This window comes from Amphiura filiformis, chromosome 9, assembly GCF_039555335.1.
Source record: "Amphiura filiformis chromosome 9, Afil_fr2py, whole genome shotgun sequence".
Taxonomy (NCBI): Eukaryota; Metazoa; Echinodermata; class Ophiuroidea; order Amphilepidida; family Amphiuridae; genus Amphiura; species Amphiura filiformis.
Genome location: NC_092636.1, coordinates 34,219,781 through 34,247,708, shown reverse-complemented (window position 1 = coordinate 34,247,708; position 27,928 = coordinate 34,219,781). Strand labels below are relative to the sequence as shown.

The 27,928-nt window shown below is 34.5% G+C and overlaps 1 protein-coding gene across 1 annotated transcript in view; it reads left to right on the top strand.

Moving 5' to 3' along the window:
• The window catches only part of LOC140160908 (protocadherin-1-like), a 114,054-nt gene that overhangs the window by 25,404 nt on the left and 60,722 nt on the right, over positions 1-27,928 (top strand). The window contains exon 2 of the mRNA XM_072184243.1: positions 3,795-3,867. The gene's annotated coding sequence lies outside the window, so the exon portion shown is untranslated. The remainder of the gene's footprint in view (positions 1-3,794; positions 3,868-27,928) is intronic.

The window sequence follows — 27,928 nt, the reverse complement described above, 5'->3', positions numbered from 1 at the left end:
GCAGGTGACAGATGTACGCAATTAGAGGTATAAACGCCTCATTGTTGACCTCTGAATGTGCAAAATGACAATTTCAAGGCATATACAAGTCGATAATAAGCCTTTTCAATACGATCTGCGAAGCATCTATCACAAAAGTGCGATTGAAACTGCAAAGGAATCGTAGATTATTACTTTAAAACCTTCCGACTTCAATGACAGAACATTTTATTCTAAAGGATATAAAGTAAAGGTATTTTTCTGCCTTATTCGTCAGTCTCATTGCAACTTCTTTTCTGATATAACAGCGCCATCATAGGGTGAGGATCGACCAGGTTCAACAAGAATAATGATGATACTACAGATGGACTTGTGAAGTTGGTAATATAAAACAAATGTGGAGATACTTTCACTTAATTCTGACATATTTTCACAGTATTTTCATAATAGGTTCATCAAATTTTAACACTTTGATTTAATAAAAATGTGACTTTCTGAGTCACATTCTCACTTACAAAATACATCCACATGATGTGTTCTGACTCACTCATCTTGAACGCATAACTATGTGTTGTGCTGAACCATAAACTACCATATTGACATACATACTATTTCTTCACATTTGACACTTCTCCACCTGTTTCGTATCATATTAGAGGTTCATACAAACTGTCTTATCTTACCAATGTGTGTCCTGCTTACCAACATGTCTGCATGACAGTCAACCACGATTGGATGCAATTACTTAAACCTTACTCCGATTATATATGATCTAAACATACCCTCAAGTTAGCGAGTGATACACAAGTCCATTTTTTGCCTTTGCAAAGATTATTACATGATAATGTTTCCAAACATTATACTAGTTGATAAAGAACATTAATTACCTTAAGACTAACATGATATAGAGATGCGGTGTGATTTTACATCTAGGATGCTAAACCTTGTGAGTTGAATTTACTTACTAACCCACAAGATATAGTTACAACAACCATTTACGTGATGAAATATGTTCATTCTAAATTGACATTCCCATTTTCATGACAAAAACAATTGAATAATGTTGACAAGCTTTGTGGTTCAACTATATACACAACCAAAGCAGCAAAAAATGTTTCACTATTTATTAAATGACAACCATCATCTTTTTAAACTTTGATCTAAAGATATCAAAAATCGCACCTGGAATTGTGTAAGGGAAAGGAAGCCATATGCAGACAAAGAAAGTTGAAGAAATAGAAGACTTTTGCTATTTTCTTCCTAATCATCCCTATCCCGACATTTTAAATGGATCTGATCTAGGTCGAGTTCAAACTAGGGACTAGATCGGGTACACCAGAGGGCAATGGAGCGAGGAGTCGAAATCTTTCTTCGTTTTCTTCCTGAAAGTAGACATCATACTCCGTCCTGTAAGTTCCAGTAGTAGGCAATAATTTGCAACAAAGACTATTTCGTTTCATCACAAATTAAACTTGTCGTGTGTGTTACCAAACACAGATCTCGCATACAAACAACTTATGATGATAGTATGCCCTGCTTAGGGGGTTAATAAGACTAAGGAACCTTCCAGGTAACAATTTGTCAACATACTGAATCGAGTAAAGGGTTATTTTACTGTAAAAATCATGCCTCTTCAGCCTTTGTGCTCTGATCGCCACAAAACGGAAACCAAACAGTCACACCGAATATCGCATTCGTTTTTCTTTTTCTTATGGGTGAAAAAAGTAAAAGGCTGAAAGAATTAGTGCGAGGCACTCTTAATTATTATTTTGAAGCTAAGATGGAATACGTGCAAATCCTATTCGACAATACAAAATGACTTACTTTCTCGAGTGTACGACTGGTGAACCAAGCATAGAAACTTTCGTCTTCTTGCAAACAAGAATAGAAATACAGTTCACCTGGTAGCCAAACTACCAGGTGAACTGGTTTAACGTTTGCCAATCAAAACAGTTTTAACGTTTGCCAATACGAGAGTGCAGAAATCTGAAGTTTTGGTATTTTCTATTACTATTTCTATTTCTATTTAAATTTCTATTTCTATTTCTATTTCTATTTCTATTTCTATTTCTATTTCTATTTCTATTTCTATTTCTATTTCTATTTCTATTTCTATTTTCTGTTTCTGTTTCTATTTCTTTCTATTTCTATTTCTATTCTATTTCTATTTCTCGTATTTCTATTTCTATTCTATTTCTATTTCTCGTATTTCTATTTCTATTTATTTCTATTTCTATAACATATTAGGTAACATTACCTTACAGTTTATTTACAAACATCATAACATGGCCGTAGACGACCCTCCATTAGCACGTGACATCCCACGCAACAAACTAAGACTACATTAAGTATTAGATGTCCCTTATCGTATGATATTATGCTATCTCAATATCGCAAACCCAATAAGGAAAATCATATTAAAGGCTTCTAAACATGACCTTAAAGTTGGTTAACGGCACATTTTCCTTTTCATTATACAACATATCTCAACAGACAAGATGCAGCCCAGGCATTTGATCCTATCACTCAGTAAATATTCATGTTTCATATTTCCCCTTCCTGTATGTCCTTTTGCTAACCACATATATGCGAAAATCGACTTATGAAATATAACAAGTCCATTTCATGTACAAAGAATGATCACATAGAATCAAAATTTAACACAATGCTTCGATAAGCATAGAATATGATTGAAAATGTCCGTCCAAATTGTCTAGACTTTATAACAAATGGACTTCGAATAGCCCTTGGATAGCTGCAGAATAGGCTATACATCTTTAGAAAACTGACTTCTTATGGTAGTGATAATGCCATTGCCGCGCCATAGTATACAACGATTCCATCAGTAATACGCGATATCTTTGAGAACTTCATATGATGTGAATAAATTGCCCTTCTTATATATCATTCATAGGTCCCTAATTTAGTTTTCTCCCTGAGGTATCTAAATAAACATTCTTTTGATATCTACCTACATCACAATTGGAGTCTAAATTGAATATCTGTGAATTCATATACTTTCTTTGCAATTGGACGGCTAACACGTCACTATCTATACTAGTGTTCAGAACATGTGTTTACATATGTTTGGGTCAACATCGTACTTATGTAGTTGGTCAATATGTCGATAGGAGATTTATTTACTGTTGATTGGAATAATAAGGAAAAAGAAGTAAAAACAGCAAAGAAATATAGTGCGATGATTGATGAAAGTAAGATGGAGATATTCAAACAGATCTGGGGGAAATAGGAGCGAGAGCGAGATGGAGATAAAGAGGAATTCTAAAAATAAGTTGAAGCAAAATAAGAACAGCAAACGAGGTGTAAAACGGAGGTGGTGAAAAGAAGAAAACTGGGACAGAGAAAATAAAGAGCAAAATACTGAACCATAAAAGCACATGAAAAATCATGTCGCACAAACAACTGAAATATTAGGTGGGCTGCTGTTTGTCGGTATAGGAGAATAAACATTGTAAAAATCATTTATAATAATATGAATACCGCATGTACTGGTCAATACCTAGTTTCCGTCTTTCTACTCGGGAGAACGAGGGAATGAATGCGGAGAGATAATGAAAAAGAAAGGGATTCAAAATTATCATGAGTATAATATGCACGATGGGATGAAATATATCATGAATATTGACCCACCTGTGCGCAGCAAAAGAGGAAAACAGATTGCAGATAGTGAAATTGATGATATTCTTTACTTTGAGAATTGCAAATAATAAAAATCTTGATTTTAATTGAGAAATACATTATCCAAAGATTTTTTTATATTTTGTTTTTTATTTTTTCTCAATTTTTATTAACAGCTTGAAAAGAGGTGCCTCATCATTTGTACTTGCAGTTGAATGAAAACACTCCGACAAAGATTTATAAAGCAGGGTAAGTCATAATAGAATGCTCTAGGAAACTGCATTGGGCTATTGCAATTGAAATTCGCACTCAGTGTGCGGGAGCTTAAGGTAATGTCTTCCATAGGGGTGTATGGCTTTCAACTGGAATAGCCCATTTTTGGTATTTATGGAGATAAAAGAAATAAGTCCAAATAGAATTATTGATGCTGCGATATGAAATTCATATTTACCAGACGAGATAAATAAATAGATTTTAAAAACCCATGGAGAGGCTGGTTTTCATATGCAGCACTACAAAAGAAATATTTACCATCTTGTAGTATTTATATTTAAATATTCCTATATAATACGTTTACTTAGAATATACCGGCACCATAAAGGGGTCATTCGCAAAGAAGATATCTCTCTAACTAGGTTGATTTGCCTCGGATCAGCCTGGGGTCATTGCGTAGAATATACGTACTCATCATTCAGGTCATATTAAGTTATGCCCTTATAGATGGGTTTGCATAATTTAAGTCTTATTTTTGAACTTTGTTTCCCTCTTTCTAGTTGAGGTTAAAGCATTTACCATTTTACAAAATGAAATATACCATGTGGCTGGCGTCAGTTAATAATAATCCAATGTGAATAAATTGCCCCTCATAACTATCATTCATAGCTCCTAATTTAGATTCCACCCCTAGGTATATAATATAAATATACTTCACAATTGTACTATAGAATACGAATTGAATAACTACGATTTCCCATTTTGCCTTTGTGGACCGTGTGAACTGCACATATTGAATGTGTTGGAGTCGGAATGGATATCGCTTTTCATCACCTTTTAAAATGTTAATCTGATGTGCGACGAACAGAAGTGAGTGAAAGAAAAAAAATTAAAGATATAAAGAGAAAAGTTTTAAATGTTATTACGTGTCAATATATTGCAGAAAACTTTGATTGTTTATTTATAGATATATCTGAAGAGAGAGGGTGAAAGAAAGAAACAAACAAAAACAAAGGGGAGGGAGTGGGGAGGAAGAGAGAGAAAGGAAGAGATGAAAATGGCGGAGATGAGGAGAATGAGAGATGACTCAATGTACATTATTGTTTCCACCATTTATGTCCATAATAATTACGTTCCTTGTTTAAAAATATGACCTCTTATTATGTACAATATCATAAATCCCATTTTATTTCTTATTCTTAGTAACATATATTTAGTTTAAATGATTATTACAAATGCTTTTATGCTTCAGATGAATCGTTTTAAAAGGGGTGTATGCAACCCACCCATCCGAATGTGTCATCGCGTTATCTCATCATCCTCATTAGTATTGATTGCCAAGATTTAAAACAATACTTTACTGAAATACAATCTGCTGTAGCACCCAATTACACACATACGCCGCTAGTACTAAGTATAGCGTTGCTCTTTCATAGCTTAAACCTCTCACTAATGCACATTAATCATTAACTGTCAAAACTATTTAAGCATGTGTGTCCGTAATTATATTAATATTGATGACATATACCAATGATAAAGAACACTTTGTATATAGCAATATAATCAATGGAAAATGTTCAAAGTAATCAAACAAAAATGTTTTAGTGTAAATTGTAATTGAATTGAGGGTTTCATGCTATTGATTCGCCGAACCTCCTATTCAGGTTAGCTAATTATAGCATGATATAAACAATGATAACTGCAAATACAAAAGCGTAAACGTATTTATGTATTTTATTGAAACCTGTTTAAATTAAGCTTTTTGAAATATATAAATAGTTGCTATTTAAATATCTACAAAGATATTAAATGGATAAGAATGAAGGATAATTGCATTACAACGACATTTCTATATATTTTTTAGTTTGCTTGATTTCAATTATTGACACAACGACATTTTAATTTAAATTGACGAAACATAAAAGACGAAACATAATATCCGCTTGATTGTGTTAACCGTTTGATTACGTTATTTTAATATATAACTGTTGTACTTGATATATATTTATGATTCGTGAGCAAATTATATTGAATCTCACATGAACCATCAGTTAATTGTAGCACAAAATGCAAATATATGCAAGACATTTCCTATTTATTTCGTCTGCACATTACCATCCAAAATTCGTTCAAGATGGTGGAAACCTTTAATTAGCTGATATGCAAATGTATACAAGATATTCCCTATATATCATCTACACATACCATCCAAAATTCACGTTCAAGATGGTGGGGACCTTTAATTAGCTGAGCTTAAATATATTAAAATTTGTAAGCAATTAAATAATTAATCAATACAAAAGAAAACAATAATCAACGCAGTGTTGCTGCTGACCTCCAACCAGATGTGCATTACCATATTGCCTACCCAACCCGGGGGAGCCGCTTATATTATATTAAATATATAATGTGCGGATCGTATCAAAAACAAAATACTTGTTTAGTGTAAGTTTTCACACAGGGGAAAATACTTGCTTCGGTTGCATTTCTTGAATATTATATCCACCGTGAAATATAAGTGAACCGCGGCACCTAAACATTGAATTATATATAGGACATTATAATTTTTTCCGGATAAGGTCTGCTATGTTTACAGCATAATTATGCTTTTTGTGGACGGTGAAAAACAAAACGCTCGTTTTTAACACTATACAGCCTCATCCCAATGCCCAGTCCCAATGGCATAGTCCAATAATCATAGTGCAAAATTTGACCTCAAGTTGCAGAGTATGAGTTTTTGTACCTAAATTTTCAAAGGTCATTCAATGAATGTACAAATGTATTGGGGTTTAAGAACTGTGCCCTGATAGATGAGCGTGTTGTGTTTCCTAATGCATAGATCATCTATGCCTAATGTAACTACAAGCCTGGAACTGAACAAAGAGAGTCTCTTAATGTAAAAGAGTGAAAATTCACTCTTTTAGAATGACTCTAGGGACCAGTCCTTGAAGAGTGAAAATCACTCTTTGTAAAGAGTGAAAATATTTCACTCTCAAAAGAGTGCTTTCTCACTCTTAAAAAGACTGAAACCCACTCTCAAAAGAGTGGAAATGAAATGACTCTCACTCCAAAAAAAGTGGTAATTCACTCTTAATTGAGTGAAAACTAATCAATCTTTTTAGAGTGAATTATATTACTCTCTTGTCAATCGAATAGGAGCCAATTTTACTCGATAAGAGTGAAAATCAGTTCACTCTTGACTGGGAGTGAAAATTTCACTCTTTTACATTTGATTTGATAGCGCCCGCATTGTCCACTCTCTCCATAGAATTGCATTAGCTCCGATTTAAACACCGTTCTTACAAAAACGCCCAGTAATTAAAAATGAATGTTTTGTTTGTCATACAAATTGAACATTATATGCTTCAAAGATAGAGGTATGTCATGAAATAGTTCACTATTAAGACATTGTCTTTTAAATTACAAAATGTGTGCTTTGATGTATATAATAATGTCCGCTTGAAACGCATGTGCCCGGACCAAACAACTCACTGATGATTATCATGGTGATATTACTCAGCCCAAAGATATGCCATTATGATTAATGAACCTAGAAAACAAACACTTTCATGAAATAAACACGCCAGATTTGAGGAAAGCCGCTAAACTTTTGTTTTAGCAACTTTATTAATCAATGTCATTGACTTTATTTGCTTAGTGTTGAACTTAGACGCTTTCCGCCTCCTTAGTAGAAAAAGTCATCAAACATTGTCAAGATGGAGGTCAATGGTTTATGAAATTGAATTTGGTTCATGATCGTGATGATATTTGCTATCATTTGGCGGAAATGGTCCATAAAGGAGATTTCACACTGTGTTTATAACTTCATACCATGCATGGTTAGTAGAACTTGAATGTGACGATATGTCTCACAAGTTTGTCTTAATGATGCGTTTTTATGTTATATCTTTTGATGATCGTGATGATATTTTGCTATCGTTTGTAAATGGCAGGCTATATTAAAAATATATCACGTTTTGTTATTGCTATGCATGACTAGCAGAACTTTTAACTTAATGTGATAATTTGTCGTACAAGTTTGTCTCATGTATAATGAAGCGTCTTCAGGACAGATTTGAGAAGTTTTATGTTGGATGTTAGCAAGTATGAAAAGTACTAAAGGGTAGTCAGATTTTTCATATTCTGCTTCCTATCTTACGTTGAGACCTATACCAACAACCTGTTTCCAAATTTTGAGTTGTATTTCTCAAGCAATCTATGAGAAGCAAAAACATGTATGCCCTTTAGGATATGGTACAAATATCCGGTGGTAGACCACCAGCTTTAATCACGTATGTGTTAGCGAAACATATCTCAGACGCTAAATTTTTCTGGGGCAATGAGAAAAGTATGAGCTTTTCTTTTGATAGCAAAATCTCAGTTTTGATGGGGTAAAATGAGATAAGAGGCTGTCGATCTGGTCACACCTAGCTTTAATAATGGTATCTATTATTATTACGACAATTGTAAATCTTCGATCTAATATTTTGTTAAGACCAATTTTATCATGTGTGCTTTTCTCATGTTTAAGCAATGCGCATATTAGCCATTGACTGTAGATAGAAAAAAGTCCAATTTCCCACTGCTCATATTTGGTTAAGAAAGCAATTTTAAGACACCAACGTAGTCGGCTTGATGCATGTGCTTAATCATGTCTGTGGGATTTCGTACTATCTTTGTTTCAATTCAAAATTCACAGTGGTCTGATGTAAAGATATATTGGGATCTTTGTAAAAGCTCTATAGAATTTATCATTCTCCTCTTAACTGATTACCTCTTGTGCTTAATGCTTCTATATATATGTTACAACATATGTTATAAAACTCGTTTCGGTACGTACTATACTGACTTACTTAAGGGGGTACTACACTGCAAAAACAAGTGTTTATATTTAAACACCATATTGTGTTTATCAGAGCAACACTTAATAAACACATAATTCATGTTAATGGTCTAACACTAATTAATGGTTCTAACACTAATGTTCATAAATTAACACTTGGTGTTATATTACAAACATTAGTGTTTGTAATATAAAAAGTGTAATTTATGACATTAGCTGTTAGACCATAATAAATTATGGTTATGTATATTAATATGGTGTTTAAATATAAACACTTGTTTTTGCAGTGTACACCCCTGTGGTAAATTTGTGACTATTTTTGCATTTTTCTCAAAAAATAATATCACGCTGGTAATAAAAGTTATGTATATTATTGGGGCAAGGAATCCAATTACTACACTGAAATTTCAGTGTTTCAAGACAAGCGGTTCAGTATATATGATAGGAAACGAGGTACATCCTAGCGGTACCTTATTTCTATAACAAACCGCTTGTCTTGGGTCACTGAAATTCCAGTGTAGTAATTGGATTCCTTGCCCCTATAATATCCAAACCTTTGTTACCACTGTGTTATTGGTTTTTGAGAAAAATGCAAAAATAGACACAAATTTATTGAGGGGTGTAGTACCCCCTTAACATAATTCAAGCACCACAATATAATACTTTGAAACTGAGAATATACTACAAACAAAAAGTAATCCATGTAATGATGATATAGATTCCAGGACAGATTTCAGGTATAGTATACAATAGGTGACGTTTAGTTTTCAATCTTTATGATATTACTATTAGAATGTTAGAAACTGTGAAAAACCCCTCAATAAAGCTATTGATTAAATATAATGAATATGGGTATTATTGTCTACAATCATGACAATATGAAACCTTCAGGTTATGGAACTCATCCTGTGCAAATTGACCAAGACAACAAAGATATCTTGTTTTTTTGTTCTGTTAAGTGTTACCAAACTTGCAACTTCAAAGGATAGCGTATAAAAGGTATCACATCATGCACAGGACCTCAGGTATATAGCCTATACCTGTAAAAGCTTTATTCAACATGTACATAACTTGGGTGTTCTATTTGATGCAATTGCACTTTGAATACTCCAAAATTGATAGGTTATCTAAATAGACGACATTATGGGCAAGAGCACAGAGATTTCTTTCATTTTTTGATTCGATCTCCCGATAATAGCCACAAGAAAACAGACGTTGGTAAACCGATTGATGAGTGCTTACAAGTATACTTGCCATTGGCATAAATTAGCAGGGATGGTTTGCGTATATTATAGTGTCCAGATGCGAAGGCCATTTGACCAGCAGAGTTGACCATCCATTTGACCAGAGATGACCAGAAATGGCCTCTAGTATTCAGCATGGCACCCATTTCAAGGAACAGAGGTTTGTTTGTGATCATATCAGGAGTCAGCTGTCACCAAAAGCATCATGAGAAATAAATGGTTAAATTAATTGGACTTATATATTTACCACTTGACTCCTTGTTGTTCTTTAAGATGATCCGAAAAGCGATCACGCGTGTTTTTGACTCAGTTGTTATTTCACCGGTCTTTTTTAAATAACGCTGCTAATTTTTAGCCAGATATATTCCAAATTTTTCTTGTGTTTTGCCGTGATTTTAATCAATTCAAAAAATATATTTCTTTCAATATCCACATATTGTATGTCTCAATCTGATTAAAACGACAAAGATGATTAAAAAGATGATTAAACTCACACCTCGTGAAATTAAATTACCCTCAAGCCATTTGGATTTCACATTCCGTGTTTTCCTTGCTCATTTTCCCATAACAAAAATTCAAAGGTCGTTTCGACGTTAGCAATGAAACCAGCTAAATCGAACCCCTAATCTCGTAGTCTCTCTTTAGAGTGTATATAGTTGAAAAGTGGTTTTGCTTTGCTCGAAGCTGAGGGGTGTTTGACCGTAATGGAAGAGGTTCTGATAATATTGAGATCATTATGATTATACTTTTTTAAAAAGCATGATCTAATGGCAAAGAATGGTTACCACCCAAGGGAATAATTTTTGTCATTTGCTATAGCAAAGTCAATTTGTGATCAGATATTTGATGACTAAGATGATCTATGTTATGAGAATCAATTAAAAATTGCATGTGTAAAGCTCAAATGAGGTGTATCTGAAGTCGTTTGGTAGCGTGATGGTGTCATTATAATACAGCGAAAAGGTGATTAGTGAGAGGTTGTGGCTGGGACGTGGCTCATCACTTACATGAGATTTAAAATAGTTATACATATAAGCACACTCTAATTGTGACATAGATTACAGAATGGTTTCTATCAGTGTTACATAACCCTAACCCTTTTGTGAAATATATTTATATACTTGAAGATATATAGATAGATATATATAGAGAGATATAGATCGAAACAAGAAACTAAGTTAACATTATTTTTTGTCTTGTTATTGCTTTTTCACACCTTTGTTTCAAAATTACCCATATTATTCCAATTTACCAAATCTGTGTCAGTGAAGTTCATTTGGGCGCCCGCAAATATGGCAGAGTAGGCAAAGAAATAGAAGAAATGATGAAAACTGATAAAAAAAATCATGAAAATGTTTGATATTTAAACATTTTGATATTCAACACTTCACCCATTCCACGTGCCCTAAAACCTGCCCTACATTTGAGGTTGGCATTTGCCAGCTCATACAATGTTCCGAGCTAGCTAGCTAGGAAATAAAGAAAAAAAAGAGGAAGAAAACTATCACCCTACAGGCCAACATGTGCGCATGTCCTAAGGCAGAAATGAGCGTCGACGTTTCTTATATAAGCAGGTGTAGAGACCAAGTGGCGAACGAATTCCATTGTCTTACCTGAGGATAAAATGATGCCATATAGATTTACCCCCTTACACCTCATATAATATTTCCAACACATGAGCTCACAAACCCTTATCTAACACACTCAATGATTAATAAGGGGCCCTAGAGGTGAGGTGGCCGGCCGGGCAGTATATGTTAGGATGTTCTGACTCACTATTCGTGATTATATTTAGTTAATTTTGTTCCAATTTTTGCGGCAGAATGTCTAATGATCTGGAAACTTACATGTACATTTTTACCATTGAATATGGGGGTGCCTAAGATTAAAATAACAAAAATAATCATCAGATTAAATTAAAATGCAAAGATGAACACGTTAGCTATTCATTAAGTCAACATTTTGTCCTTTTTTTCATGGCTTTGTAAAGGCCAACTAAACTCTAATATGGCGCAAAGCTTGGATTTATTTTTGACGCATTGGATCTATGCATTTCACGGCCATAGTGATAGAGGTTCAATAAACTTGCATCAATTTATATTCATTACCACTTACTGTCGACTTTTATTTGTGAATATCCACTACTGATTTGATCCAACTTTGATACGCTCAATAGGACTAAAGTATTAAACTTCCACCAACCATGCATCATTGCTACCAGCTACGGACTAGCTAGCTGCCCTGGTGATATTTCAATCCATTTAGAAGTAAGCCCTCGCAATATTTTTCTTTATTTTTAGAATTAGAATTCGGTTCAGGTTTTGCCCTCCAAACTAAATTATCCTGATCGTAGGTAGGAGAATTGGCATCGATTTTGGCCGATATGTACATGTTCGCCATTTGTGAAAGTGACGATCCCGGTGGGACTAATTCAATCATGCGCACCCAAAACTCATGTTATTTGGTCTACAACAATCAATGTAGAACAAATGCAACGCTGCCAAACGAAAAAAGCTTCTACATCTAATCAATGCATCGATTTAACAATATGCAAAATAACTCGATAGATGGGGAGTGGTATATCTACTGTACCAAGCTGCTGGCTGTGGCTTTTTTCAAGCAAATATACACTAGCAGCCTAGCCTTTCAACTTGATAAATTGATAAATTCTAAAATGATTGAATAGTTAGAAAAATAGACACCGTAGAAGTGAACAAATTACCCTATGCTAATAAAACCTGATCGGAATAACATCTAACTATTACCCCATCGCCCTATATTTCCCTACATTGTTAGTTTATTTTGGCTGACGGATGAAATCCATTGATAATAAAATTACCGACGACGAAATTTAGTAACATAATACAAAACTCTTAGAATCATATGTTGTATTTAGTTACAAAGTCAAATTTCGACATATTCGAGCACCTTCTTCATGCTTCCTCAAATATTAAATCAGGCATATTGAAGCGTCTATTAAAATAAATGAAGATGCACACACACTATTAGAAAATATTCATTTTGGTTTGTTTATATTATCACGGTATGAAAGACAATTGCAGGATATTAAATCAAAACCCTCGTGCAGCCAATGAGTGTGAACGAGAAGCGAAACATAGTCATGTGTACAACGATAGATCGGATAAGTGGTGAAGCAACTCATATTAGATTACATCTCAGTCGCCAAAACCAAAATTTTCGAGTTGAGTATTCCAAGTTCTATATTTCCAGGCTTGCTGGCTTCCGCATACGTAATTATACTCTAGGTTAAAAAACCCTATGTACCTGATGTCTTACCACCGACCGTTGATTACGAGACAATAGAACACATAGAGATTATGCATTGAGATATTGGGTTATGTCATAGCGTTGTTTTTCCTGTCACGAAACACCTTTTATGAACAACACTATATGGCGCGTGGTAAGATTTAAAGTACAGAGTAAGTGTCAACACTTTTAAGCATGCCTTTAAAATACGGATATAAGGAGTTGAATAAAAATGGTATTTTGGTTAAGTAGGAACACGACATTTGTGTCCGATGGGGATTCTATATCCTTTGGCCACATTGGCTCACATACGTGTGGGAGGGGTCTCGCGGCTCCTCAGTCTTGTTTTAGGATAACGCTTTGTTCTTATGGATGATCCCAGTTTATACATATTAGCCGACAGGCAGATAAGAGACACTCTAAGGAATCGGATGCGACCGTCACGCCAACAGACTATATCACATTATTAAAGAGACGCAAGATTTCTTGTTATTAAAGTAGCCTATTGTCTTTGGAAGACATGGCATTGACAGTATATCAACATGATCAAAGGGCGAAGTGAAAATAGTGTTTACTCAACTATCGGAGCTGGGATACAATCTAATAATTAGTACGAACGTTTATAAATAGTTGCATGTCTTATACTCGTGGCTGGACGATTTATTAAATAGGCCTATATTTTTTAGCAATACAGTGACTTAAATTTTAACGCGATACGAAATCTATTAGGGATACCCTTGAGTTTTACCAAGTACTTTGGTAATCAGTTTGGGATGATAGATTTGGATCCAAAAAAGGTAAACAGAACACAAACTATACTCGTAAACTCCCCGGCGTTCTCTCGCTATTTCTGTTGCAGAAATCACAGAAGAAATTATATATTCAGAGTTTTGTAGGTGAAACCTGGCCTTAATCCATTCCCTAATTACAACGGAGTTTGTGTCAATGCAATTAAGGCTTAGTCTTGCTATGGTTTACAAAATTGCAATTTACAATGCAATAACAAGTTTCACAATAAGTATTAAGGAGCTAATTTGTAAGGATTATTGTGCCACAACATTGACTGGAACAACCCGTAAATTTTCATCACCCAATCAAATTCCGGTGCACCTTAGGGTTACACTTGGGCGCCACAATGTAATCATGCAAGTTACGCCCTGGACCATGCAAGCAAGGCCCTTGGGGGCCTGTCAACAGAACTTGCTATTCTCGTTTTGTACCTGTACTTTGAAGCTTACTAAAAAGTGAAAATAATGAAGTACAATGGGTATTCAGAAAAACAGAACTGTTTGGCCGAATTAAGCAAGGTCATGGCGGTACAACTGAGTAAGAGAATTTGTTGGACTATAATTGTATTTATGTCATTGTAACACCTGCATTACAACAGCGTGCTTTTGTGTACCTTGTCATTTGTCATTTAGAACGCTGTACATGTAGTTTAAGAGCTACTTTAATTAAAATTGACCGGATTTTGTTTTACACTTCCGCATGCACTACTACAGTTTGACAAATGTTGGCAAATAAGAAATATTTGTGCGAAAGTATATTTTTAGCATCAAATTTCAAACAATAAGAAAGCTCCTTGCTGTTAAGCCATCTGGTATAATAGTTTGCTTTAATAATGAAAGACTTTGTACATACGCCAATAATGTGTTAAAGACTCGGCAGCTATGCACTTGTATGGGAAGAATGCGGCTCTCAAATGTTCTTTAAGACTGCAATTTCCGATTTTCCATATAAATAATTCACATTTTTACTCTCGCAAAGGAGCACCAAAATTAGCTATACTTCAGGATGCACCACCATCAGCTGTTGTATGGGATTTATTCCAAACTATGCTCAGCTTAAAAATAATATGGTGAATCTTGTCAACAAAATCACATGAAATTCATCTTGACATAAAACTAAAATCTCATTTAAGAATTTGGGATTAATCAGATTGAGATAATCTCAACCCTGACATTTTCACACTAACGATAAAAGGTAAGTAATAGATCGAAGGGACTATATGAGTCAAAATTGTTCGCACTGCGATGTCGTGGTTTATTGACCCCCGTTTAAACAATCATAGTTCAACATTTCACCTCGTGAAATGGGTATGAGTTTTTGTACTCAAGACATATAAAGGTCATGTTATGAATGAGCAATGTACCAGGGTTAAAGAACGGCGTCGTAAACGATGAGCATGTTGAGAGGCCATGCCAGGTAATCATTCCTAATGATGTTTCGCCAAAAAGCTTACTCCACCTCTTCATATAATGCTATCACCATTGAACTAGATAATTCCATTTTATAAAATAGGGGTGGTGAAATGGAAAATATTTAGTTACAACTCAATTAATATTTTGATAAACTGGTATTGACGTTTTATGTTTTAAATATCTTGTATTATTGATAATTACATCACGGTTCTTTACACGTAATTATTACATTAGAAAGTTACTAACAGATGGGGAATGCACGAGGAAAAGATGCTAGTATTATAATGAATAAAATCTGTGCTATATGCTAAAAATAACAATTGAGAAAACTTGGTTAAGTGATGCATGATGATTAGAAATTGAAAAATGACATGTGAAAAGAAATGATATGTATGGATTACATGTTAATGTAAAACATGGCGGGATTGTCGCTAAAAAGGTCATACGTCATGGAATTGGTTTTATGGCTTATTGGCTTATAATCTTACAACATGTACAAGTAAACATAATATTATTTGCGAAGTTACATGACTTGACACAATTATGACATTTGAAGATATTGATATTAGTCCTTAATTGCAAATTTTCGGATAATATTAGTTACAGTCTGCACCGGGAGTCTGCATTTTTGATATTTTTATTTACCAACTATTTCAACATCAATATTATATTAATGTCATAATTCCACATTGCCATTTAAAGCCGCTTTTATCTATTTTATTATTCATTGAACTTCAACTCAGAGCAATACATTACTGTCACTTCCAAAATTGAAAGCCTCGCCTCATTCATTCTCAGAAGAGAGTCTAAGCCACAAGAGGTCAATTTGAAATTCAGGCAAATACCTATATAGTAGGTTGTTTAATGGGGAATGGGTTTTTAAACCCGATAGGGCAATTGTAAATATACCATGAGCCAAGATTGGCCAAGATGTGCGAATTGATAAGAATTAATGATAAAAGATGATGTACTTAATCAATTGATCATCAAAAGCTGAAGTCTAATTACAAAGCACGTTGACAATTAAAAGACAACCATGTCCACCTGATTCTACAGGTCAAAATTAAAAAGACCTTGCTTATATATTTATTATAATCACACAAATTGAATCCTATTTAAATATACCAACACAAATGCCAATACTGTGTAGTGAAAACAGTTATCAATTTATAACGTTAGCGGACTACGTAAGAGCAGATATTAAGTATTTAAGGATTTTGACACCTTGTCTATAGCTGTTTCGCATTGCTTCATTTCAACGCTTGCAAGGGTATCGTAGATGTAATATCAGACTTTAGAAATATAAGCAAAAATAAATAGATACGCCAGCATTAAATTGACATTGCCGTAGTTAGAAAAATAGATTAGATTTTCTTATGAATGTATGCATCTTTCTGTAAATAAGACATTCTTATTTATTTATGCACCTTCAACATGTAGTAAATATTCAACATTGTCAATTTCATCTTTATAAAATATTTAGTATGGTGTTTATTCTGTTTGTTTTTTCAATACAAGTACTAATTTGCTTTGCAGATTTCCTTACGTAAAGTGTAGCTTCAACGACAAGTACGAGGAACATCTCAATTGACAAGGCATTTCATGTGCTACAGTGCTATATATAAAATAGTTTATCAACATTTGAGCGTCATCGATTTTCCCCTATGTTTTATTCCTCTGTAGATATCTAAGTATAAATACAATTCTACCTTCTTGCTACATAATAAACTTGCACTTTTTTACAAGATGAGACTGTCTCCTAGTCTTGTACGCTCTTCCGCTTCATTAATATATTACGAGGATGATTTCGATTCTGAAGATATCAGGTGTATATTTTGCCCCTAAAGAATTGTGAAACCATGTAAGCACTGCGTGGTGGGTCAATAACACCTTGGCTTATACCCCCAGTGTAACCTTTGCCCTAGGGAGCCTTTTTGTCTATGGTAGTGAGTGAGTGAAAAAGGATGACGATGAGGACTTGGGGATGATGATGATGATGTGTGATAGCACTGGTGGTGGTAGATGATGACTATGTTGTGTTAAGCTACATGATGATGTTCAGATGTAACCTATGACCACTATGACGAGATGGGTAGTGTGATTTGGTTTTTAAGTACTTGGAGTAGGATACAGGCATACAATGGACACACCCCTCAGGACCCAACAGGCTTTCCTGTTCTGACATGCCTCATTTTAATTCCATCTACTTATGAAATTTTACTCAGGGAATCGATGATGTTACGATTATTACTTACTATCTATCAGAGTTAATTTAACACCCATCTTGTTTGACACGATTTTACTGTCACTCTAGTATCTTATTAGGTAAAATAATCTGCCTTGTTAATTATTGTTCTCGACACAGTTTATATATAGGTAATGTAAATTTACTCATATTTCATGTACTAGATATTTAAACCTTATCAAGCTTACTTATCAAAAGTATCATTGTAAGTACTTAATATCAATTTTTCTTAAGTTTGAAGTATTTCAAGGATCTACAAATATTGAAATATTTCAATCAATCTATTTGAGAATTCAACAAATAATGTCACAATTGACGTTTGTCAGTGTTTTATATTTACATCAGCACTATTACATGTAATTAGGACGACTTGAGAATTCATTTACATTACATGACAGCTTTATAATAACATTATACAATTACAACATACAAATCAAATCAACATAACACTACACAATATTCAACAAACAAATTTAAATCAAAGTACAAAACACATGGGTTGTATACACATGGTACAAACAAACCAAGTAAAGTGGCTGTAGTGACTGCTGTATTTCGTGAGTATTATTGTGTGACCCTTAAGGGTATCCGTAGGGAGAACACTTTGTTTTACGGCCAGGTCTGGCCAGGTGCATGTTTGTTCGCAGTCTACAGGTGTAACTAGGTTGTTGTATATTCTATAATTTTCCTGGTGTGTTAACTGTGATTACATCTAGACACCAGTTTATTTTTTATTTGAACGGGACCCTAATTTAATGAGAAAAACGCCGAAAAAGGAGAGGCCCGGCAAAAGCCGATTTGCAGACAATTTTGTAGCTACAGACAGCTCGTATTCCATATAACAACTACGGAAACCAATCAGTGCCAGAAGTGTTGATTTATATTTCATCCACTTAGGTTTGGCTTAACCCACTAAAAGGTAACACTTTAGGCTGATCATTTTAATTATAAATGTAGTGTGTGTGTAAAAGTATATTTCTCAAAATGGAGGAGAGCGCCTATGACTATTGTCCATTCTGTCTACATGGTCTATGATAATTATTTTCTTACCGAAATATATTCACTTAACACAGACCACGGTTGCCAAACAAATGAGGGCAAACCGCGGGTCAAATCATTGAAAAGTCGCCCAATATTTTTTTATCAACCGTTGGTTTCTATGAGATAAAAAACTACCAGAAGTCGCGTAAGCCAATGTTGAGAAGTCATGCAATATTTTTCTTAACCATCAATTGGTGTCTATAGGACAGGAAATTGTCGCGAGGAAAATCTTCAAAACTCATCCTATTGACCTAGGCCTATTACATCGCGGGTTTGGCAACCCTGCAATATATACAGTTATATAACATCGCACCGCATTGTGAGGTGAACGAACTGAATGTTGACATTGTATTCAGGATTTAAAACAAGAACTGTCTTTAACCAGACAATGCGGTTGGTATAAAACATAGCGTGTGATATCATGATATCAACTTCAAAATCTAAAAACAAAAGTAAAGAAATAATTTAGGGCGAAATAAATAAACAGCGTACAGCAGGTGCTATCTTGTCAATAATGATAAGAGGAACATGAAAAAACCAGCAGAGAGCATGCACCCCAGTAAAGAGTTAAATAAAGCAAGGAAAAATCATAATGTGCAGAAGGCCTACTTTTCGGATGATATTCACAGAAACAAAAATAAAGAACTAAAGATCTAAAAACAAAAGTAAAGAAAATGAGGGCGAAATAAATAAACAGCGTACAGCATGTGATGATAATTATACACTTCGACCAAAAATTAAAAAAATACTTAACACGCGACATAAATAAACAGCCATCTATCAAGAATGACAAGAGGAACATGAAAAAAAACCCACCTAATATATGAGAGCATGCACCCCAATAAAGAATTGCTTTAAAATAAAACAATGAAAAATCATGACATGTGAAATGTATGTTGATACACTTATAAATAATACTCAAGGGTGAAATAAAAACACCTTATCTACCGATATTTCCACAGTTAAACATACTCAGTGATCACTTGTACTAAAACAAAAATAAAGAAATACTTCACAAATGATAAGAGGAACACATAAAAAATAAATAAGCGAGCATGTCCCAAAAAAAATTAGTAAAAGATAAAATAATGATAAAACGTACAAGAAGGGGCAAAATATTTGTCGCAAAAACTTATTAAATGCTCATTTGCTCTAAGATATTTAATGTTTGCAATTTACTCCTAGTTTATCATTTATTTATTATTTATCTAGGCTTATATATCTTTTATTTATTTATCTATTAATTTATCTATTTATCAATTTATTTCAATATCATTATTATTAAGTGCCTATTTATAATGATATTTAAATCTATCAACATTATGCTTACGTCATCCAGGAGTTATTATCCCACTTGAAATCGCCATATAAACACAAATTAATAAAGAAATACCCAATGGGTGAAATAAAAGCATGATCTATCTTTTCAAGAATGAAAAGAGGATATAAAAATATAACAGAGCATGTCCTATAAACATGATAAAGAATTATTTAAAATCGTACAAATGTGAAACATGTAATATGACATATACTTAAGGGATCTGGAATGAGCGTTTTGAGCGTTTCGACAGTATTTTTTGTGGGAAATGAGAGCACATCAGACATATCGAATTGCATTCTGAATACGAAGAATGTCTTTCTCATATCAAATAATTTTCATTTTTTGAAATTCACGATATAATGCAAATTTTATGACAAATTATTAAAATTTGATATTTTTCAAATTTTTGATATATAACAGTCCTCAAGTAAATTTTATAAATCTAATGACATATTCTTAAAGTGTATGTAGCTGGGAGGAAAAGCCGACGATCAATTGAAAATTTTGACCTTTCATATTGACGATATGGATTTTATTTCCCAAAAGACCTTTTTTTTTTTGAAATCCATATCTTCAATACGAAAGCTCAAAATTTTCAATTGATCGTCGGCCTTTCCTCCCAGCTACATATATATATATAAAGAATGTATCATTAAATTTATAAAATTTACTTCGAGAGGACTGTTATATATCAAAAATATCAATTTTAATGATTTGTCATAAAATGTATTACATTGCGAATTTCAAAAAATCAAAATTATTTGATATCAGGACATTCTTAGTATTCAGAATGCAATTCGATATGTCTGATGTGCTCTAATGTCCCATAAATACTGTCCAAACGTTCATACCCCAGCCCTTAACATAAAACAAAATAAAACGGTCATGATAATATGACATTAAGGGCGAACACCACTAATGAAGCGTCTTGGTTGAAATGCACGTGAAAATTAATGTCTTTCTTTGCTCAATTTGAGGCCTTTTTGGCTCTCATAGTTGCCTGATGTACCCCGTTACATTTTATTAAGAAACAAGGTAGTATAGTTTCTCTCCATTGATTTTGCAATAGCGCCTCCAGGAGGGGGCTCAGAGGGCTTTCAGATTTATGCGGTGGGGGGGGCTTAATGGCTAAAATCGCCAAAAACCGCCTGATTTTACATATCCCTCTAGCGTTGGTTGTCAGTAGATTGCAGTCACTCCTCATCAAGTGTTGACAAAGACAACAGTGGTTGTTGAAACGTACACAGTAAGTGCATTTTCTTGGATCAGATACTACGAACTCTGGTTTACTAGTTTACTCTACCGGTCCTGATGAATTTGTTCAATCAATAACGATATCTGGGGGACCAATCACAAGCCAGATTCATTTAAAGATGCATTACATCATGACCAATTTTAGTTAGGCCAGAAATTGGCCTAACTCTCCATAGAATCCCGTGTTAAAAAGTTATCCGCAATCCAAAGTCAGTAGTCCTCTTGGGAAGCTAACAAACAGAGGGCGTACGGTGACTGAAAAGATTAGATGTGAAAATCTATCAATTGTGCACAAATAATAATCAGAGTTTTAAGCTAAATGCAATAGCCAGAAGCACAATTGGCAAGTGGAGTACGGAGAAGTCTAGCTACACCCTGGAAGGGACAAAAACAGTATTTGAAACGAGGAAATGTGCAATATGACTTAATGTAATACATTAGAAAAGGCTTAAAAGGCAACTATTAGGCCCTGATTCATATTTAATCATCATTTAGGCCTGTAAATTAGATTGTCTGTGTAAATTTAGCAGGATCCGACTTTTTATGACGACTTTCAAAATGTGTTACATTTCAGAAACACCAAGCTGTTTGTGAGGTGGCGTTAGCTGTATGGGTTATAGGTTGAACTTTTTACAATATTTCTGGAAAAAAATCCTGAAATCCATATATTAATTTTTACAATGGATGTCGTCATCTGACCGTCTGCTTGCAGAAAGGGGAAGTTTTGAAGAACTGAGTTGTTTTCCCGGCCCCTGTCTTTACAGAAAGTCAGTGAGGGTTATTTACTGGTGTGCACCCTAAAAGGCCCTTGTCATAACCAATGGTGGCGGCATGATTTTTCCCGTGCATGACGGTTTAGGGAAAATTAAATTATATGTCTAAACTTGAGGTTGCATGTGTAAAACATGGTCTTTTTTAACGCATGTTTGGGGTATTGAAATGATATTTTTTTGGCTTGCACAATCATGGTAAAGATCCATGTCATACATAAGAGATTATAGGACATACAATACTTGGTAGGCCTAATGATAATGCGTAAACTTTGTACCTGTTAGGGAACTGAAATCAGACTGAAAACACAAACGTCATTCGAGGCTCTGTCTCACCAGTTGCATTTACAAGGCCCTTGTTATAACCAGTGGTGGCGGATGATTTTTTTCTGGGGGAAGGGTCACACAAGGTTCTGAACAGAAACGTCACATACGGACCAACCCACACTACCGAGAACCGCGATACCGAGAACCGCGAAAGCCGAGAACCGCTCTAGTTTTTCTTTATTTTACAATTCGCTTTTTGAGACAAGCATATCAAAAAGGCTCCTTAAAAAGGATGAGATTGACTATTCACTCTTAGATAACCGATATCTCAGAATTGAACTTCATAGTTCAAATTACTTGTCAATCGTAAGGCAAACTGTACGGTACACCAAAATGGAGCATGACATACGTAAATAGTAATATGACGATTCCCAAACCTTCTATCAATATTTGCTTCTACTTAAATGTTTATGCTGATGTCTTAGATTTTGTTTGGGTCCATTGACACGGGTTTCCTCCCCTATTGACAAACAATGCTTCCGGTAATTCTAGAATAAGTGCTTATATGTGTATGTATGTAAGTGTACCTTATCAGCCTCTTTGGTTTGGTACGGCATGGTATTTAAGATTATTAGCTTTCTTTAAAGCTATAATGAAAGATAAATGCAAACGTTTGTTGGGTGAAGGGGGAGCGAGAACCACTTGCCTGGTTGCAGCCCCAATTCCATTCAATACAAGGGATAAAGTCTTCGATCGTTCGTTTACATTCACCCATCGTCAGGGTAACTCATTTGAGGCCAACGATATTAGAAAAAACCGAAGATGGATTGTGCTTAACTCCGTATTGCCGACCGACTGTAGACAACATTTCAGATTTTCACAAATTAGTCTGGTTAATATTGTAAATTTTCATCAAAAGGTGTAATACATTCATTCATTTATACTTATAGTCGAGTGCCCCATGCAGTTGAGACTTCTTGGCTTTGCAATCCTTTGTTTATAGGACAAGTGTTGCCTTTGGTACCTTTAGAGATGAAGTACCTCAAATCTGTTGATGAAAGCTATACAACAGCATAGAATGCATTAAGACGTTCTGTTGTGATTTCAATGTACTACTACATAATGCTATATCGTATAGGAAGGTAGAGTTAGGTGCTGGCCCCCGATTGGATTTAAGTAAAATAAATCCACTCTTAATGTATAGACAGGGATAATGCTTTAGTTTAAGGGCAAGGGAAAGTTAATAGATAACAGCGTTTCCTGCAATTGTGTTACATATAAATGCTGCGCATCTCCGGTATTAATCGGTGAGTAAATTTTAACTGATAGCGACTGGCCAAATGAGACTAGATTTGTGTAGAGGGAGCTAACTTTGTATGTTTTTTGAGCCTCGGAGGGAAACATTGACTGAATAGAACATTCACATCCATGTGGAAATCAACGTGTTTTTGAGAACAGCAATTCAACCCAGGTCTAATCACATAGGATTTCACATCATAACAAAGCAAAAACAAATCAATCGAGTTTGGTTTTTTTACACAAAATGACGCATCTTGAATGCGCGGGTCTGGGGGCGGAACACAATGTATGTTTTGAAGTTCATATGTTGCTAGATAGGTTAAAGTTCGAAACTTTATAAAGCGAGGTGCACCTCGAGTGAGCCGTGGGCTAGAAATACTAAATAGTCCCTGAAGAATAAGGCTTTAGCTCCGAGTTCCCGCCCTAATTGTCATGTCGTCTGCTACACCCTAGATATCCACTTCCCGTCATGCATCAAAAATTACGGTCAATTATGCCTCCAGTATTCACCATCATGCACCTCAAATATAGCTCGCGCGCTTTTTCTTGCGCTTCGTATCTTTTTACCCCTAGGTTCCGGTGCTTTGCTACACTACCGCAACACCTTCAACTTAAGCCTTCGATTTTTTTCGAGCGCATCTGGGTTTTTAAGCTCAGTGCTGCATATAACTAAAAAGAGACATTTCATTTTGTCTATTATATTACAAAGTGCAGTGTGGGTATCACATGGTGACATTTACTGGTTAAATGGTAAGATATAGTAGAACGCAAAAATAAAGAAGGCTATGGGTGAGCACTCCTCCAGCAAATTTTATTGAACCATTGTAACTTAATTAAATCTATCGCAGTGCATTATGGGTAACGTAGAAAATGTATGTTAGTAGCGCCCGTCTGCGGCACTGACGATGTGACTTCATCATTACCCCGGCCCATCGATCCTATCCGCCAGAAATAGTTCTCCTGGGTTCATCCCAGAAATGCCTTGCAGCATTTTGATTTTGAATTTGGCATGTTTGGTACAGAGGGAAGTCATTGCCTTCCGACCGGGAGAAGCTGAAAAGCCCAACTCTGAGAAATGCATTGCAGAGATGGTAACGAACTAAAAAAAGATAAAACCTAGCGGTCAGTTAGTGGATAATTCTTGGATTGCTTACACAATTTGGCCAATTTGTTACTTAGAGTTTGCCTGAAGATACTACTTGCATTATTTACCACAGTACTTATGATAAAGTTTCCCGACGGCTGCATTCGCTTTGCAGAAATTTACTCTCATTCATATTTTATATATTACCGACCGACCGAATTTCCTTACTGAATATAGTATTGAAGATAGTATAATGAAGTGACTTATCTACATTGAAATCAAAATGATGCTATCAGCAACTTGCAATCGGGAAAAATAATACAGTCTCACGACTACTTCCTCAACACTGCTTAATTCAGTGATGAAACTGAGATAATCAGTGTGTATGTCATCTCGTGGGGATGCTCGTAGGTAAGTCTACATTGCTTAATTAAATAATCTCTCATTCATACATTAAGTACAAATTCACTTAGTGTTCTGTTATCATATGTAACAACCCTGGTTTATTTTAAAATCCTTAAAAAAAATTGACCACATTTCAAAGCCATTATTCATTGTTATTTCAATGTAAATTTATGTTTCTAACATTATTAGCTTTATAAACAAAACGAGGAAGCGGCATACAGCCCGTTTGAGGTATATTTGAGAAGTGTTGTTTTTACTCTCGTGTTTCCAAAGTTCAGGAAAACATTTTCTATTTTTATCAAGTTACTTTGGAATCGGATAAAACAAGATCATGTTACATCAGAGAGTACTTGTCACAGAAATTGGGTATTTTTCTTTCAATTGAATATAAATTTGTCGTGTGTTTTTTACTCAGCTTACGCTTAACAGTTATACCATGATAAATGTGAACGAACGTACGATAACAGCCTTAGCTTAAAGGGCGCTACGGAGAATGCACATTAAAAGGTAATGTTTTGAGTATCTCAATCGAGTAAATTTTTAACCGTTTCAAAGTGACGAAGACGATACATGAAAAGGTCAATGCACATACTGTACTTTTATTTACTATATAATGCATTATTTCGGTACAGTAATTGTACTGCACATAATAGAGCTAAACAAAACAAAAACCTCAGGGTTTTTTAATTTGTTGAGACGAAACACAACGCTGTGTATGCCATGGGCGCTACTCTTCTCCCTATTCCCTCATCGACCGTATTACATTAATTGAAAAGTCCTGTACTTAATAACAAACAACATGCCGATACTACTTTTCTTTCTTAAGGGACATCAGTGTCAGGAAAGCCAAACTGGCCAGTGCTTAAGTTTACTTATGTCTTAAGAGAGGTTAAACATATATTTAGATATTACGCATGTCGGATTGTTTTTCATTTGGTCAGTTGGATTGCTCCAAATATTTTCAAGACAATATCGGTGCCTATGAGACCTTTGTGTTATATTACCAATGATTACACAGGTTTGTATTCAATAAGTGACATCATTGATTTTCAAGTTAAGTGTTATTATTAGTGATATATAAGCATTGTTGAGTGGAAACCACAGCATTGTTTTCGTAATGGATTAATATGTTGATCCATATGTAAATTTCTTTCTTCATTTTCTGTTCATATTTGTAAAATTGTTGAGCACGATTGAATAACTTAGAGATACTAGTAACCTGTACATCGTCTGAGTCATTTCAAGTGGTGGGTTGCAGAGAAAGGTAACCGAATGAGAAAATATTGATAGAAAGCTGACATCTAATCGGCCAGGTTGATTGACTGGCATATTTTCAATGTACAGGAAATACAACTCCTATGATGATAGATGATGACTTACATATATATATTTGGCTACATAACATTACGTGGAGAAATCTACGGTTGTGTGAGAACCGACCTAAATTGTAGTAGCCTAGTACTATAGAGTATGCAAGTTAGGGATGTGTGTTTGTGGGGACACATTAAAACATAAATAAAATATGTATTTTCTTTACCCACGGTGTACAAATTCTACGATTCTATAAAATAGAAATAAGCAACGATTTAATAACGGCAACACATTACCGAAAAGTCGCCACAAATGGATCTTAAACACGCGGACATTTCAAGGTCACGTATTTTTCACCTGAAAATAAAGTATCAAACCAACAGTTCAAAAGTTATAATGGGAATATCGTGGCTCAAATGATATAATAAATTAGAATTAAACTTGGACAAAGGTATATGCCTTTCAGCAGCCTTCAGAGTATTGGTAGATAAATTGATAAAAACAAAATGGCTACCGGCAATAATAACAATACACCTTTAACATGTTTAAGCATGACTTGGGTTTGTTTTGTATAGGGCATTCATGTCCATCATGGTTTCAATACGCACCTGAGTCGACGGTTGTCTTGAATTATTAAGTATATGTTTTATTCTCTTATTTCAACATATTGCATTACAAAATGAAACTCAGATAGATAATATTTATACTAACAGAGAGGATATGAATAAATGCAGTTTTTAATGACACAACACTTATGTCTGACATTGACCTTTGTAAAAAGAAATGTTACGGTACAATTTGAATAGAAAGTCGGTCGCATCTATCACCTTTTTATTTTGTATAAATAATGTATCTTAATGTGTGTGCATGTCCACTCCTACGAATTCTACCGCGTAAAATGCAAAGCTTTCCATTAGTATTTTAGTCTATCGTCATCTGAAAGGTGTTTAAAAATTCCAGAGAACGTTGAAGCACTCAATCTATCTACCTATCTACTATTGGATTGCATTGTTAGCAATTGGTTTGTTGCCAAATACCTCTGGACGCTCGATTTATTTTACACCAATACAAATTGAAGACATTATTCAACGTTAATAGCTATCATACATATGTAGTGACAATGGCGTTCCATTCAAAATCCATTAAGTATTAATTCACTTTCTGTGTCATTACCAATGTCGAATCTGTTGAATTTGACTAAACTTAAAGGCCATAATTTAGCAGAGGCAATGTATCAATAATTGTGACAGGGTGTTTTTAGTCAATATACTATACAGTATTGTGTGAAATGGTAACCCCAAAGTCAGCAATCTTTTTGTTAATTCAATATAGCATACAGCAATCCATTATTGGACAATTTGGCAATGGCATGTAAATATATCAAGTTTAATATATCTACTGGGTCCTGTTGTGAATCTGTCCGCTTAATTGGACCTATATAAATGGAATGATATAAAACAAGATGGAATTTTTAAAAGAGAGAATAGGTGTTTGGAAAATAAATGAGAAGAAGCCATGTATATAGCTTCAACGAATGGATCACCA